The sequence below is a fragment of the Theropithecus gelada genome, chromosome 2 (genome assembly GCF_003255815.1).
Source record: "Theropithecus gelada isolate Dixy chromosome 2, Tgel_1.0, whole genome shotgun sequence".
Lineage (NCBI taxonomy): Eukaryota > Metazoa > Chordata > Mammalia > Primates > Cercopithecidae > Theropithecus > Theropithecus gelada.
The window spans coordinates 115,527,492-115,541,028 of NC_037669.1; the positions used below are offsets into that span (position 1 = coordinate 115,527,492).

The 13,537-nt window shown below is 32.9% G+C and overlaps 1 protein-coding gene across 1 annotated transcript in view; it reads right to left on the minus strand.

Moving 5' to 3' along the window:
* The window catches only part of NAALADL2 (N-acetylated alpha-linked acidic dipeptidase like 2), a 971,471-nt gene that overhangs the window by 645,506 nt on the left and 312,428 nt on the right, over positions 1-13,537 (minus strand). The gene's annotated exons all lie outside the window — the stretch shown is intronic.

Sequence of the window (13,537 nt, forward strand, 5' to 3'; positions counted from 1 at the left end):
ATAGTCCAAAGTGGTCTTAATAAAGAGCACTCTGATAGCCATTATTTTTTCTCCCTCTCTCTCCTGTCTCTAATAAAGGTCACTTTTATCATAACTCACTAGGAATCATTTATTTACTTAGATATTCATTCACCTACTATTTATTTAGTGACTTTTATGTTCCTGGCACTGAGCTAGCTGTTGGAATTACAAAGACAAATAAGAGATCACACTCTATAGCATGAACTCCATGTGTAAATTAACAAATTAAACTACAACTTGGAAGATTTATCAGTGGAAGTACATTTTGTGTTAGGAGCAGTCAGGAAAGTAAAATAACTTCTTGTGGATCATAGAAAGCTCTCAATAAAATTGTAATATTAAAAAGAATTCTTAGAGAGGGAGCTTGGTTAGAAAACCATGGATGGTAGACATTTCTAGGCAAAAGAATAGTTTGGTAAACATTGGTGAAGAGTGTCTGTAAAAATCCACAATTCTTTTCAATCCCTTAATCAAGTGACATTTAAAATCAGCCTTTCTATCACAATAGCCAACCTGCTATTGAATCTACAGTCCTGATATTTTTATAGAGCTAGCCTAATTCAATGTTATTTGAAGACAAAAAAAAAAAAAAAAATCTAAAACATTTCTATCTCTTCCAAATTGCTTCTTCTATGGCTTGAAGATTTAAAGCACTGGTCCTCAAAGTATAACCCCTGGACCAGCAGCATCATTAGTTGAAACAGAGAAATGCAGATTCTCAGGCTTCTGCCTAGTCCTACCAAATCAGGTACTGTGGGGATGCAGACTAGCGACGTGTGTTTTTACCAGCCCTCTAGATTATTCGGATGTATATTAAAGATCACTGATTTAAGATACTGTTTTTCCAGCATTAACATTTCTTATGAGTCTCCTGGCTGTCTTCAGAGGAAAAGAAAACTGGACGCTATCTATAATAAACTCACGTGACCATTCCAAAGAATTCTACCCTTGACTACTAATTCAACTTGGAAGCAATCTCAATTTTGCTACACACAAATACACAATTGACCAGACTAGTTTACTCAAGATTATTTCATCTGACATTTATCAAAGAAAATGAGGATAAAAATGTACACTTGGGATAAATGGAAGAAATGATGATTCAAAATTATGTGTATATTTTTTTCTTATTAAATGCACATATATATTAGATGACTTTTCTTCTATTAAAATAATAATTATAATAACTAACACCAACAAAGCCCTTACCTTGTATTAAATAATGTTCCAAAGTAATTTACCTATATTAACTCCCCTAATCCTCCTAATAACCCATTGTGACACAAAACTGTATTATCTTAAACAATTGAGGAGCAGAATGGTTAAATGACTTGTCTATGGAAGAAATGCTATGAACTTGAGGAGTGAGAACACTAGTTGAATATAGGCAATCTGGCTCCTGAATCCATGCTCCAAAACAGCTCTTATACTATAGCTAGCACAGGATATATTTCAATATAGTTTTTAACTTATTCACAGCCTATTAATAGACAATACCCATGACACTAGAAAATAATGCTGTTGCTTTTAGATCATTTTGTAGGTGCTTACAGCATGCACACACACACACACATACACACACACTCTATCCTACCTCATTGGGCAAATCACCTCACTTATTTGTGCTTCAGGTTCCTCTGGTATTAAATGAGGACAGAGTAGTTGCAAGGATTAAATATGTGCATGTATGAAAATATTTAGAGGAGTGGTTGGGATATACCAGGACCTATTATTGTTTTTGTTGTTATCTGAAATAAAAAGTCAGAGTATGTTATACAATAGATGCTCCTTTTATATTTTGCATTTTTATGGTTTGTAACAATACTTTGTATATTTATTTCCATTGCTTCCTTACAAATTTTAATCAGCTGCTTCAAATAGCTAACTACTGTTAGCTATTCCGATAATTTTTTCATTCCGATAATTCATTCCGATAATTTTACACTAGTGGTAAGATGAGTGATCAGAATAGGGTCAGAAAAGCCCTGTTTATTCTAAGCTTCTTTTCTATATGTAGATGTGAATTAAAATCTTCTCTACAAGTAATTCTGAATGACTTTAATAGTAGGATGGAGAATAGGTGTGAAAAGCCTGATAGCAATAGAAATGTTCTCATGGAGAAATAGAGGTCAGATAGCAGCTTTATAATTTTTTTTTTTTAGTGTATTTTTAAAATAATTTATTTTAAAATAATAGCTTTATAAATTACAAGCACAGAGTTCACAGATAAATGGAGTGTATGATGATGGGGTAGGGGACAGGTATAATGGAGATAGCAGGGAAGTAGTAAGGTATTAGGGAAAATTAGACACAAGAAGCTGGAGCATATGGGGAAAAAGATTTGGACAAGATGCTTGTGCTAAGGCATGAGGGAGGAAATGGTTCTTTCTGACTAGAAAATATCCAAAAGAAGTAGGAACTCCAGAGACAAACTTCATCTACTTTATAATTAAACTTTGCCTTGCCTTCTTTCACACAGTCTACGGTTTATTCTTCTATATACGAATCATTGTTGTAGTAGTTTCTTAAATGTTCCCGTATCAATTTACCACAGATCTAGTGGTTTAAAACAACACAAATGTATTATCATACAGTCTGGAGGTCAGAAATCCAACACTGATTTTGTGGCACTAAAATCAAGGTTTCAGCGGTACTGTCTCTTCAGGAAGCTCTGCGGGAAAATTCATTTCTTTGACTTTCCCACTTCTAGGGTCCATCTGCATTCTTTGGCTCTTGACCCCTTACTCTATCCTCAAAGTCAGCAGTGTAGCATCTTTTAATTCTCCCTCCCTCTCTGACCTCTGCTCTCTGACTTTATTTTCTCAGGGGAAAGAAATAGGCAAAGAGTCAGAGAGGGGACCACTCCACTAATCCAAAATAATCTCCCCTTTTCGAAATCCTTAACTTAATCACATGTACAACATCTCATTTGCCATGTAAGGTAATATATTCACAGGTTACAGGGATTAGAATGTGGCCATCATTGGGGAACTATTATTCTGTCTACCAGAATTGTATTCTGATATCTTCTCTGACAATGACTGATTTAAAAGCAAACCTATTAAAGGGCTAGGGCCTAAAATAGATCATCTTGAAAGACTGCTCCAAGATTCATAGAACTATCAGTCAAGGTTATGTAAAATATTTTGATTCTATTTAGTAAACCAAGTGTTGCTATTATCACATAATAATTGATGACCATGTATCTGTCTGATGAGCGACAATTCATTAAAATGAAAGGAAATCTAAATTCTGAAAAAAAAAAAACAAAAAAAAACATCATTTTCCAAGGCAGTAGGAGATAGAGTTACAGCTCTCTGGCCACAAAAGATACACTTACAATTATGCTACCCATGCAAACATAAAAATCATTCAGTATGAAATGCACACATTCAAATAAACCAGTTCCTGATGAAAATGGGCTTTATAAAAATTGTCTCTTATAGTATCAAAATAGAATGTTAGTCTTTTCAAAACAATTTCCAGATGAATAGCATATCATAATGTATATTTTCTAGCAAATAAATAACTGCCTGAATACAAAAAGATGGCAACTGAAGATAAAATTTGAAGATATGTATTACAAATAAAGCAGATATTGTATGATTCACTGCTACATCTAATTCTGTGCCTATATGCATCTCTTCCCAATGTGACATTTGAATATTAAGAAGATAATTCCTGTATGTTCAGAACATAATGTTAGATTCACTAGTACAGACTGAGTGAAGATATGAAAGAAATATATTATTGGCTAAAAATCAGAAAAGATAATTGAACTATTGAAACTGAAGTTGAAAGACAAATGCCATCTCAATTATTCTACACCACTTAATTAACTGTTGAAATAGCAAGAAGGTCAGTATGTACGTCAGATGAAAACTAAATATTTTTTTAAAAACTACATACAGATATTTACAGTAGAGTGTGGTGTGAAAAATATAAAATTATATGAAATTTACAAAGACAACAGGAAATTTTAAAATACAACGACCAAGATATTGTGAAAACAATTTAAAGAGCAAAGCAGTTAAAATGGAACATAACAAAGGACATTGTTTTAAAATTACAAACCAACATAGACTACATGGGATAATAAAAAAGTTGTTTAATACTGAAAATATGTATTTAATTGTCAATGACTTTAATGCTATGTTGAAATTTTTTTAAAACTCTATTTTAAAACTATTGCTAATAAAATAAAAGGCAAAATGATGTTTAGTTGCCACACACTAAATCCTGTCAAAGTATTTACAAATCATGATCAGTTCTCCCTTTCTGGGAAAACGGGTAATTGATTATTTTAGCTCTGCACATTTGTATTACATTGCATTCTAGCCCAAACCAAGTCTTTACAGGATAGAATTTGTATAAATTTAATAAAACTAATTTCTATAATCTCTGGTCATGAAATTTTTAATGATACAATGAAAAACAGAAGAGAAAAAAAATTGTACATTCAAAAAATTCAATATCATTTAAAAAATTATCTTCATTGAATTTTCATGCTTTTAACTCTATTATCTTCCTAATAGTGTACAAGAAGACTAATGGGCAAAAGTCAAACATTAAATGTAGTTCTCTCTTTGGAGTTCTATTAACAGAGATATGTGTATGTGTGTATATATATATACACACACACACACGCACACACACACATATATATGTACACACACATATGAATAGTATATATGTTTATATAAACTCTTGGGTTATATCATAGTATTTAAACATAATTTCTATTAATCTATTATCAGAATCGTACTTATGAACTTTTATTTTTTCTAATTTTCCTTCATAGTTAATAACACTCATATGTCCAATAAGTATCCAATTAAACTTAAAAATATATAATATTTGCCATACTTATTTTTCTCTTTGTTCTGTTTTACTACATACAAGAAAATTGCTTTTTATTTTTTGTGTCAGAATATAATTTTTTCATTTTCATGTTCTTGTAGAAAATACCAAGGGCAATATGAAAGATGCAATTAGATATTCAGATAATTGCACAAATACTGCTTTTCAAATAGATGAAAATGTTGCAAATACATAACTGAAGTCTATGAAGATGTGCTAATTTCCAATAGCTAAAAATAAGTGTTTGAAACAACAAGTTTGGCATATAAAAAGCTACTTAGCTGGCAATGTATATGGTCATGAGAACAAGAGCTGGTTGAATGAAGAGGGAAGGCTATTAAACACGGGGTAACTTGTAATACTAAAAAAGAGTTTTAAAATATTTTTTATACAGATTGTTCAATAATTAGTGCGTGCAAATAAGTGCATATTTTATAGTACATTTTGCTGTGTTATATATGTTTGTGAGATTTAGGAGTGTGTTATTGCCATTCATAAATCTTTCTGAAATGTATGCTTTAAAGTTTTTAAGGATGACTGAGGATACAATAATAAAATAATATCCCATAGAAAATTACAATTACATACAACTGGAGGACCAACATTAAAAAAAAAAATCAAAATGAGGAATCATCCTTAAAAGTACAATATAATTCTCAAGTCTGTTATTAAAATATTGACAATTATTCTGATATTGGTCAAAATCAAAGAAAACTTTTAAATTCCATAGACGAAAATTGCAGAAGTCCACTTCAACACACTTAACTGAATGCAACAAACTATGCTGAGAGCATGGAAGACAGAAAGATGGATGTAACTTTCACTAATAAACGTGCTTGAAACGTTGAAATTTGAATGCAATTAATAAAGGGAAAGCTAAACAGACCAATGAGGAACATGAAAATGAGGCAGAATTACTGATTTTCTTTTTCAACTAATGTAGGACACCAGTAGACGGCCCAGTAAGTTGGAAAACATATACCAAATGTAATGTGGTGAATAAATAAAGGTCCTATTTAAGATTAAATCACTCTAGCTTCACTCAAATCAACTATTTGAAAAATGTCATTGGAATTATTTTGAGATGGGTTCTCACCCTGTCACTTGGGTTGGAGTGCAGTGTCCTGACTTTGGCTCACTGCAACCCCCGCCTCCCAGACTCAAGCAATTCTCCCATGATAGCCTCCCGAGTATCTGGGACTATAGGAACACACCAACATGCCTGGCTAATTTTTTCTTTTTTCTTTTTTTTTTCTTTTTTGAGATAGAGTCTCGCTCTGTTGCCCAGGCTGGAGTGCAGTGGCACGATTTGTGCTCACTGCAAGCTTCGCCTCCCGGGTTCACTCCATTCTCCTGCCTCAGCCTCCCGAGTAGCTGGGACTACAGGCGCCGCCACCATTCCCGGCAAATTTTTTGGGTTTTTTTGTAGAGACTGGGTTTCGCCACGTCGCCCTGGCTTGTCCTGAACTCCTGAGCTCAGGAGCTCCACTCACCCTGGCCTCCCAAAATGCCGGGATTACAGGGGTGAGCCACCGCACTCGACTTCATTGTAGTATTTTTGAAGACACCAGTATGGAATACCTATATTTGACAGAGTACCGAAAAGCTGTACTTTTGTTCCTTTGCTTGAACAGTCCTAATGGATAGCACATTAAACATCAAAAAATAAGTCTGAGTCTTAAACACCAAGGTCCTTAAGTGAAAACAAACAGTTTTAAATTCACTGAGTATTCAGGAGATATTTTTCCCTCCTTTTCAATAATCCAAGTACTAAATGCCATTTAGAACTCACTGCCTCATTTCTTCAATGAAATTCCTTTACTATTCCAAATCTTCCATTTCCTGTGTTCACTGCTTTAATTAGTATCTCACCATCTAGTAAGATACTAAATATCTAGTAAGATACTAATTATACTATAGTATACTTTAATTATACTTTAGTATAGTATATAACACTATAATAATTAGTATTCATATAAGTCATAAGCAACTTTGTGTCTTACTCATGTATGTTTCTCTTTTCTTACAAGAGTAAGGATAATTTCAATTCCTCAGATTTCAAAATTTCTTTGCAAAATGCTGGGTATTTAGCAAATGTGTGACATATAATATTCAGATATTTATAGTGCTTTTGAACACTGGTATAAGACATTAAGCACTGAAGAACTACAGGATTATCACTTGGATAATGACTGAGAGTTAGCAAACTTGTTACTTAACCAGGAATGCATGTATATTTTGTTTATGCAAGAAATTACCTTTTACTATTATTGACTAAGAAGATAATAGTCAAAGCAGTTGTTGAATCTGGTCAAAATTTACACTGGTTTAGTACTCAAGTCATGGTTGCAAATGACTATATATATATACACACACACACATATACTTAGAGATATATATATACACACACATATATTTTTTTATATATATATATCTTCCAAAAATAATTATACTGTGGGATATGATTACATTATCAATGTATCTTTTTATAGATACATAACATTACACATATTTGTGGGGTACATGTGATATTTTGTTGCATGCATAGAATGTGTAATGATCAAATCAGGGTATTTGGGGTATCACCTTGAGTATTCAACGTTTCTGTGTGTTCAGAACGTTTCAAGTTCTCTCTTCTAGCTACTTTAAAATGTAAAAGACTTTGTTTCTAACTACACTTAATCTACCCTATATCCAACATTACAGCTTAGATTTTCTGTCTAACTGTATGTTTGTACCCTTTGACCAACCTCTGTTTATCCCCCCAACTTCCACACAAACAACTTTCCCAGCTTTTGGTAACTATCATTCTACTCTCAACCTAAAAGAGATTAACATTTTAAACTCTCCACATATGAGTAAGAACATAGGAAATTTGTCTTTCTGGGTCTCGCTTATTTCACATAAAATGACCTAAAGTTCATCTATGTTGCTACATATGACATGATTTCACTATTTTTTTAATGGTCAACTAGTTTTCCATTGTGTGCATGTACTACATTTCATGTGTTCTTCTGTTATAATAGATTATGTAGACATAACAATGTAGTCAGAAGAAATAACAACTCTGTTTTTTAGCCTGCAACACAGTAGCTAGACAGAGGAATTTCAATACCTGTTTCTTAGAAGAATGAATACATAATGAACAAATATCTAACTTTCCATATTACCAATGCCTCATATACCTATTGGTATTACAATGTTTCTAATTACACACATTGTCTCACAAGATGAAGGAAGTACAATTAATATATTATATACATAACTCCATTTAAAAGGCAATAGTATAAAATGACGGGAGACTTAAATCTGCTATTTGATTGTTATGTGTCATGGTCCATCTCCATCGTTTGGATGGCAAAATGTGACTTTATATGGAGTTACTTGGCAAATTGCTTACTTTCCTTTCTCCACTGCAGTCTCAAAATTGCCTGGTCTTTCTGTCTCCAATATACACTGCTTCTCTGTAATATAAGTTTGTGACACGATAAGGCAGTATAATAGAAATGCAGAATAATAGCACCTGACCTAATTTATAAGCCTGAGATGTATGAATTCTTAAGGGTTTGAAAATTTTAAAGGTATGACACCATATAAGAAATAAAAAAGGAAACTATTTAAACTCTCATATTCCTTATGGAAACTGGGGAATTTGGAAAAAAAAAATGTGAATGAGAAAAAAGTCTAAATTCATCTGTATTATAACTCTCTGATGGCAGCCAATACTAGCATTTTAGTATATTTCCTTTTACTCTCTTATATATATTTTTTCAAACTTGTGTCCTACTCAATATACAATTTTGCATCCTTTTAGCCTTTATATCCTTATATTCTTTACAGGACATTATACACATGTACCAATGAATACAAACATGCTTTAATGGCAACATCACATTAAGAGTTGTGAATTTCCATAATTTAATTATTTCCTAATATGGGATGTTTGTTTTAGTTTTCTATTTTTCTCTATTATAAACAATGTCCCAATGATTATTCTTCTATATGAATGTCTATGTAAATCCTTTGTGTTTTGGAATACAGTTATAGAATAATATTTAGAGTCCAGGAATATAGAGGATATACTATTGAAGTGGCAAACAAATATTAAACACATCTTTTATCTCCCTTCTAGGCAAGTACTATATATGTGTTTATATATGTATGTATGTGTGTGTATATATATATATATAAATTTTAACTCCATTTAGATGGCATACCCTATTGCTCCATTTTTGTTAAGTATCCAGTGACAAGTTTTGTTATAGAAAGTGCCTGAAGTAAATTCATATATATATATATATATATATAGACATAATTTATTTTATTTTAAAAATTTCAACAGAAAATCCTTCTGCAAATCATCAATTTATTTTCATGTAATGAAGCAGAAATAAAGAAAGTTAACAGAATAAATGGTATGATTTTGCAATTGTTATTACAAACTTTTATTTTTTCTGGTTCAAGAGGAAAAGAGAAATACAGTTTGGGAATTAGGAATTCATTTCAAACACTTTATATAACAGAAATTGCATGTCAGTTACTTAATAAAAAACAGAGCAATATCATATGAAATCTAAACGGAGTTAAAAGTTGTCAACATAGTAGGCTTATTCAAACACTTCTATTAAAGTGAAACCCAAACAGGTTGTAAAAAGTTAAACATAAGGGAATAAAATGTGTAGAACTCACTCATATCAAGGAAATGCTTTGAAATATTCTCAACCAGAGAGTTTAAAATGATGTTAAATTGTGTAAACCACCACCTGCAACTGCAAACTATATCAGAAAGTTAACAAATATGTGTCTCTGGGTATCTATTCCTATGCAACATGTAACAAATCAATAGAATAGCCCTCATCCAACAAAACAGCTATCATCAAAGTCTGGTTGAACCTATATAATGATATACTCTGGGATATTTCCAAACTGGCAGTACAGGAAATGACAAGGGATGCATCACAGACAGGATGCAAAAGGCAATAAAGAAAAAATAAAAAGGGATAAAAACTCAGAATTGGAAAAAAGAACTACAAAATGAGAATATCACATTGAGCCAAAAGCAATAAAATCTTTCAGCCAGTTCCTGCAGTCTTACAAAATAATTACGTCAATACTATCATCAAAAATAGCATTATCATTTGTAGATATCAACAGATTTTATGTGTGTGTGTGTGTGTGTGTGTGTGTGTGTGTGTATAATCTTCCAGGTTCTTACAACTACCTCTTAGTTAATATGTCATGGACTGTTCCACATATAAAACTGAGATTCACAGAAGCTAAATTATCTGCCTGTAGTGACAGCTAGTAAGTAGCAGAATCAGTACTTAAACCTAGCTGTCCAAATTTCAGAAATATATATTTCTCTCATACGTAAATATCCAAAAGAGAGAAAAATATTGGTATAACTACTCCAAAAGTATTTAGTAAACTGATAACAAAAAGATTTATGTTTGAAGTAAGCATTTGTAGAAAGCATATGTCTCCAATATTATTACAAATAAATCTATTTAGAACTTTATTATTCTAAAAATCTTCAGTAGCTGATCCACTTCAATCATGAAGATCAGCTAAAATGTCAGCTTGACTCCTGTACATTCAATTGACTTGAGTTTTGGTGGTAATATATTTGAACAGTGAAATTAATCTGGATGATCCACATTAAAAAAATCTATGCAGCTATCCTGTTTTGCTCTTCCTCTAATAACTTTTGTTTCTCGTGAATATACTAAAATATTTGATCTTATTTGAGGACAACAATAAAATTCCAGCCCTTAAATATTGATAGCAAAATAACAAAGATTTTGTGTGGGTTTGATATCCTACCACATATTTTTAATAATTCAATAAGTAATGCAAACTGTCCATAATGTATGTTCATGTTGGAGTTAAGAAAACAAATTGGCCTGAATTTTGTAGATGTTTTGTAGATCTACAAAATTTTGTAGATGTCCCTTTTTCTGTCTTCTAATAAGTTGAAACATTAGAACAAAGAGAAAAATAAAAACAAAAATGATATCAATATCTCAGCCTCTGATATTGATATCTTTACATTCATGAAATCACATGAATAATTTAGAATTGAATATGAAAAAGTGTATAATTTTATATAGTATTTTCATACTTTTGATTATTAAAATCAAAACAGTACATAGGAACAATTACTTTTAAAGTATTTACAGTTTAAACTTGAAGATACTGCTTGCTATATTATACCTTATTTTCCAGGGAGTCACATTATATCTTATAAAAGGACTCTTTTGAACATTTCTCATGCTAACATGCCAGAAAAGTCTTCTATGGAAGAATGCATATGCTTCCTCTTGTCAAAGAAACATTTCTATAAACTAGGTTATCTATATGTAAAATTTTGCATTTATTATAAGTAGCCTAGTTTTAGTTCCTAAAAGTGCAGACTTGACTCCTTAAGGTGGACTTTGTTTTTGGTTATCCTTACATATATTTGTTTTCATTTTTATGCTGCCACACATTCTTCCAGGAATAACATAAAAATATTTTTTTAATTTAACTTACATATCTATGGTTTCTAATCACAACTGACTTATTTAGTCCCCAAAAACTTGTTTCCCCCATATAGACCAAAAATAATAATAAAATAGAAATGTGTCTCGGGAAAAAAAAATTGTAGTAGTTGCTCAGAATTATTTTCTCTACCACAATAAGCAGTTTTCATTATAAACCCATGTTTATTTGTTTTGGGTCATTAATACATGAGTCAGTGATTATTACAATGCTATCAAAATTTACAGTTCAAATAAAACATATATCTAATTTCCAGTAATGACAACTGCTGCAAAAAAACAAAATGAAAAGCATGCTGTAATAAAATATAAAGGAATAACACATGGTATAGAGGGAGGCTCTACTTTGGGCAAGGTAGTTGGAAAGTCTTGCCTGAGAAAATGCTGTTTTTTAACTGAAGCTTAAAAGATGAGGAAGAGCAGCATGATAAGTGGGGATGGAGGATATTGTTCAGGGTTTAAGAACGTATATTCAAAGATTATAGGGTGGATATTCAGAATTCATAGGTGTGTCACTTCTGATACACAGAGGAGTCCTGTGCTTAGTTTTTGATCTATTGCCATTTTGCTATTCTTAATAATTTTGACCCAAGGAGCCTCACATTTTCATTTTTTACTGGGCTTTGCAAATTATGTAGCAGGTCCTGAGTCCTGCCCACGCTTAAGAAACTTAAAGGAGAATGGAGATTGAAGATGATGGGACCTCAGATAAAATGAGAAAGGAAAGAAAGAGCCAAGTCAGGCCGGGCGCGGTGGCTCAAGCCTGTAATCCCAGCACTTTGGGAGGCCGAGACGGGTGGATGGGTCAGGAGATCGAGACCATCCTGGCTAACCCGGTGAAACCCCGTCTCTACTAAAAAATACAAAAAACTAGCCGGGCGAGGTGGCGGGCGCCTGTAGTCCCAGCTACTCGGAGGCTGAGGCAGGAGAATGGCGTGAACCCGGGAGGCGGGGCTTGCAGTGAGCCGAGATCCGGCCACTACACTCCAGCCCGGGCGAGACTCCGTCTCAAAAAAAAAAAAAAAAGAGCCAAGTCAAGAATTGCTTTGAAAGCCATACATTTGGATTTTCTTTTATACGTAGTCAGAAGTCATTCAGGGTGGGTGTTAAGCAGAGGAGTGACATCATATTTGCATTGAGAAAGCCCACTCTAGCTATAGCATGGCAGGAACTTACCCTCTTTTTTTGTAAATAAAATTTTATTGGAACACCATCATGCCTATTATTTTATGTATTGTCTATGACTGCTTTCCCACTACAGTGAATGACAGAACTGAGTGGTTGCAATAGACTGTATGGTTCGCATAGTCTAAAATGTTTACCGTCTGTTTCTAGAAAAAGTCTGCAGACCCCCGGATTAGAAGGATACAAGAATGGAGGCAGGAAGGTCTGATGGGAAGATTAGCACTAGAAAGAACTTAAATGTCCTGGATTAGGAAGTGAAAGAAAATACGGATGTAAGGCAGCATATTCAGGCCACATTTAGGAGAATTAACCAAAGAATTAAATGATTGATTAGATGTGAGTTAGGGGTTGAACAGCTGGGTGTAAGGTGATCTCATATATTAAAGCAAGTAAGATTGGGTGAGGATTATGATATTGTGAGGGGAAATTCAAGAGTTCTATTTCAGATATGCAAAGTTTGAGAAGCTATGAGGTTAGAGAGGTCAAGAGGTAGTTATGTTTACGACAGTAGAACCTGAAATTTGAGGAGAACAAGGGCAGGTATATAAATATTGGTGTAACCAGCAGAAAGATGTAGCTAAATCCATGGAAATACATGCAATCATCTAGGGATAGAGGGTCTTTTAGGTTCCAGTATTAAAGGAGAGGATATGACGTCAGCAAAGTGTAAGAAGAAATGGCCAACCACAATAAAAAAAACTGAAAATGTGTGGTGTTTTGCAAGTCAAAAAGAACATGGTTTCTTAACAAGGAAATAGTTGCCAAGAGTTCTAACTGCTGCTGAGTGACAGTAGGATCAAGACAGAAAGATTTCCATTAGATATTCTAATAGAAAGGCAGCTAGTGGTTTTGTAATTGTTTTATCTCTGGAATAGAGATAGAAGACAGTTTGAGGAGAGCAAAGAATGAATGGGAAGAAATGGAGAGAGAGT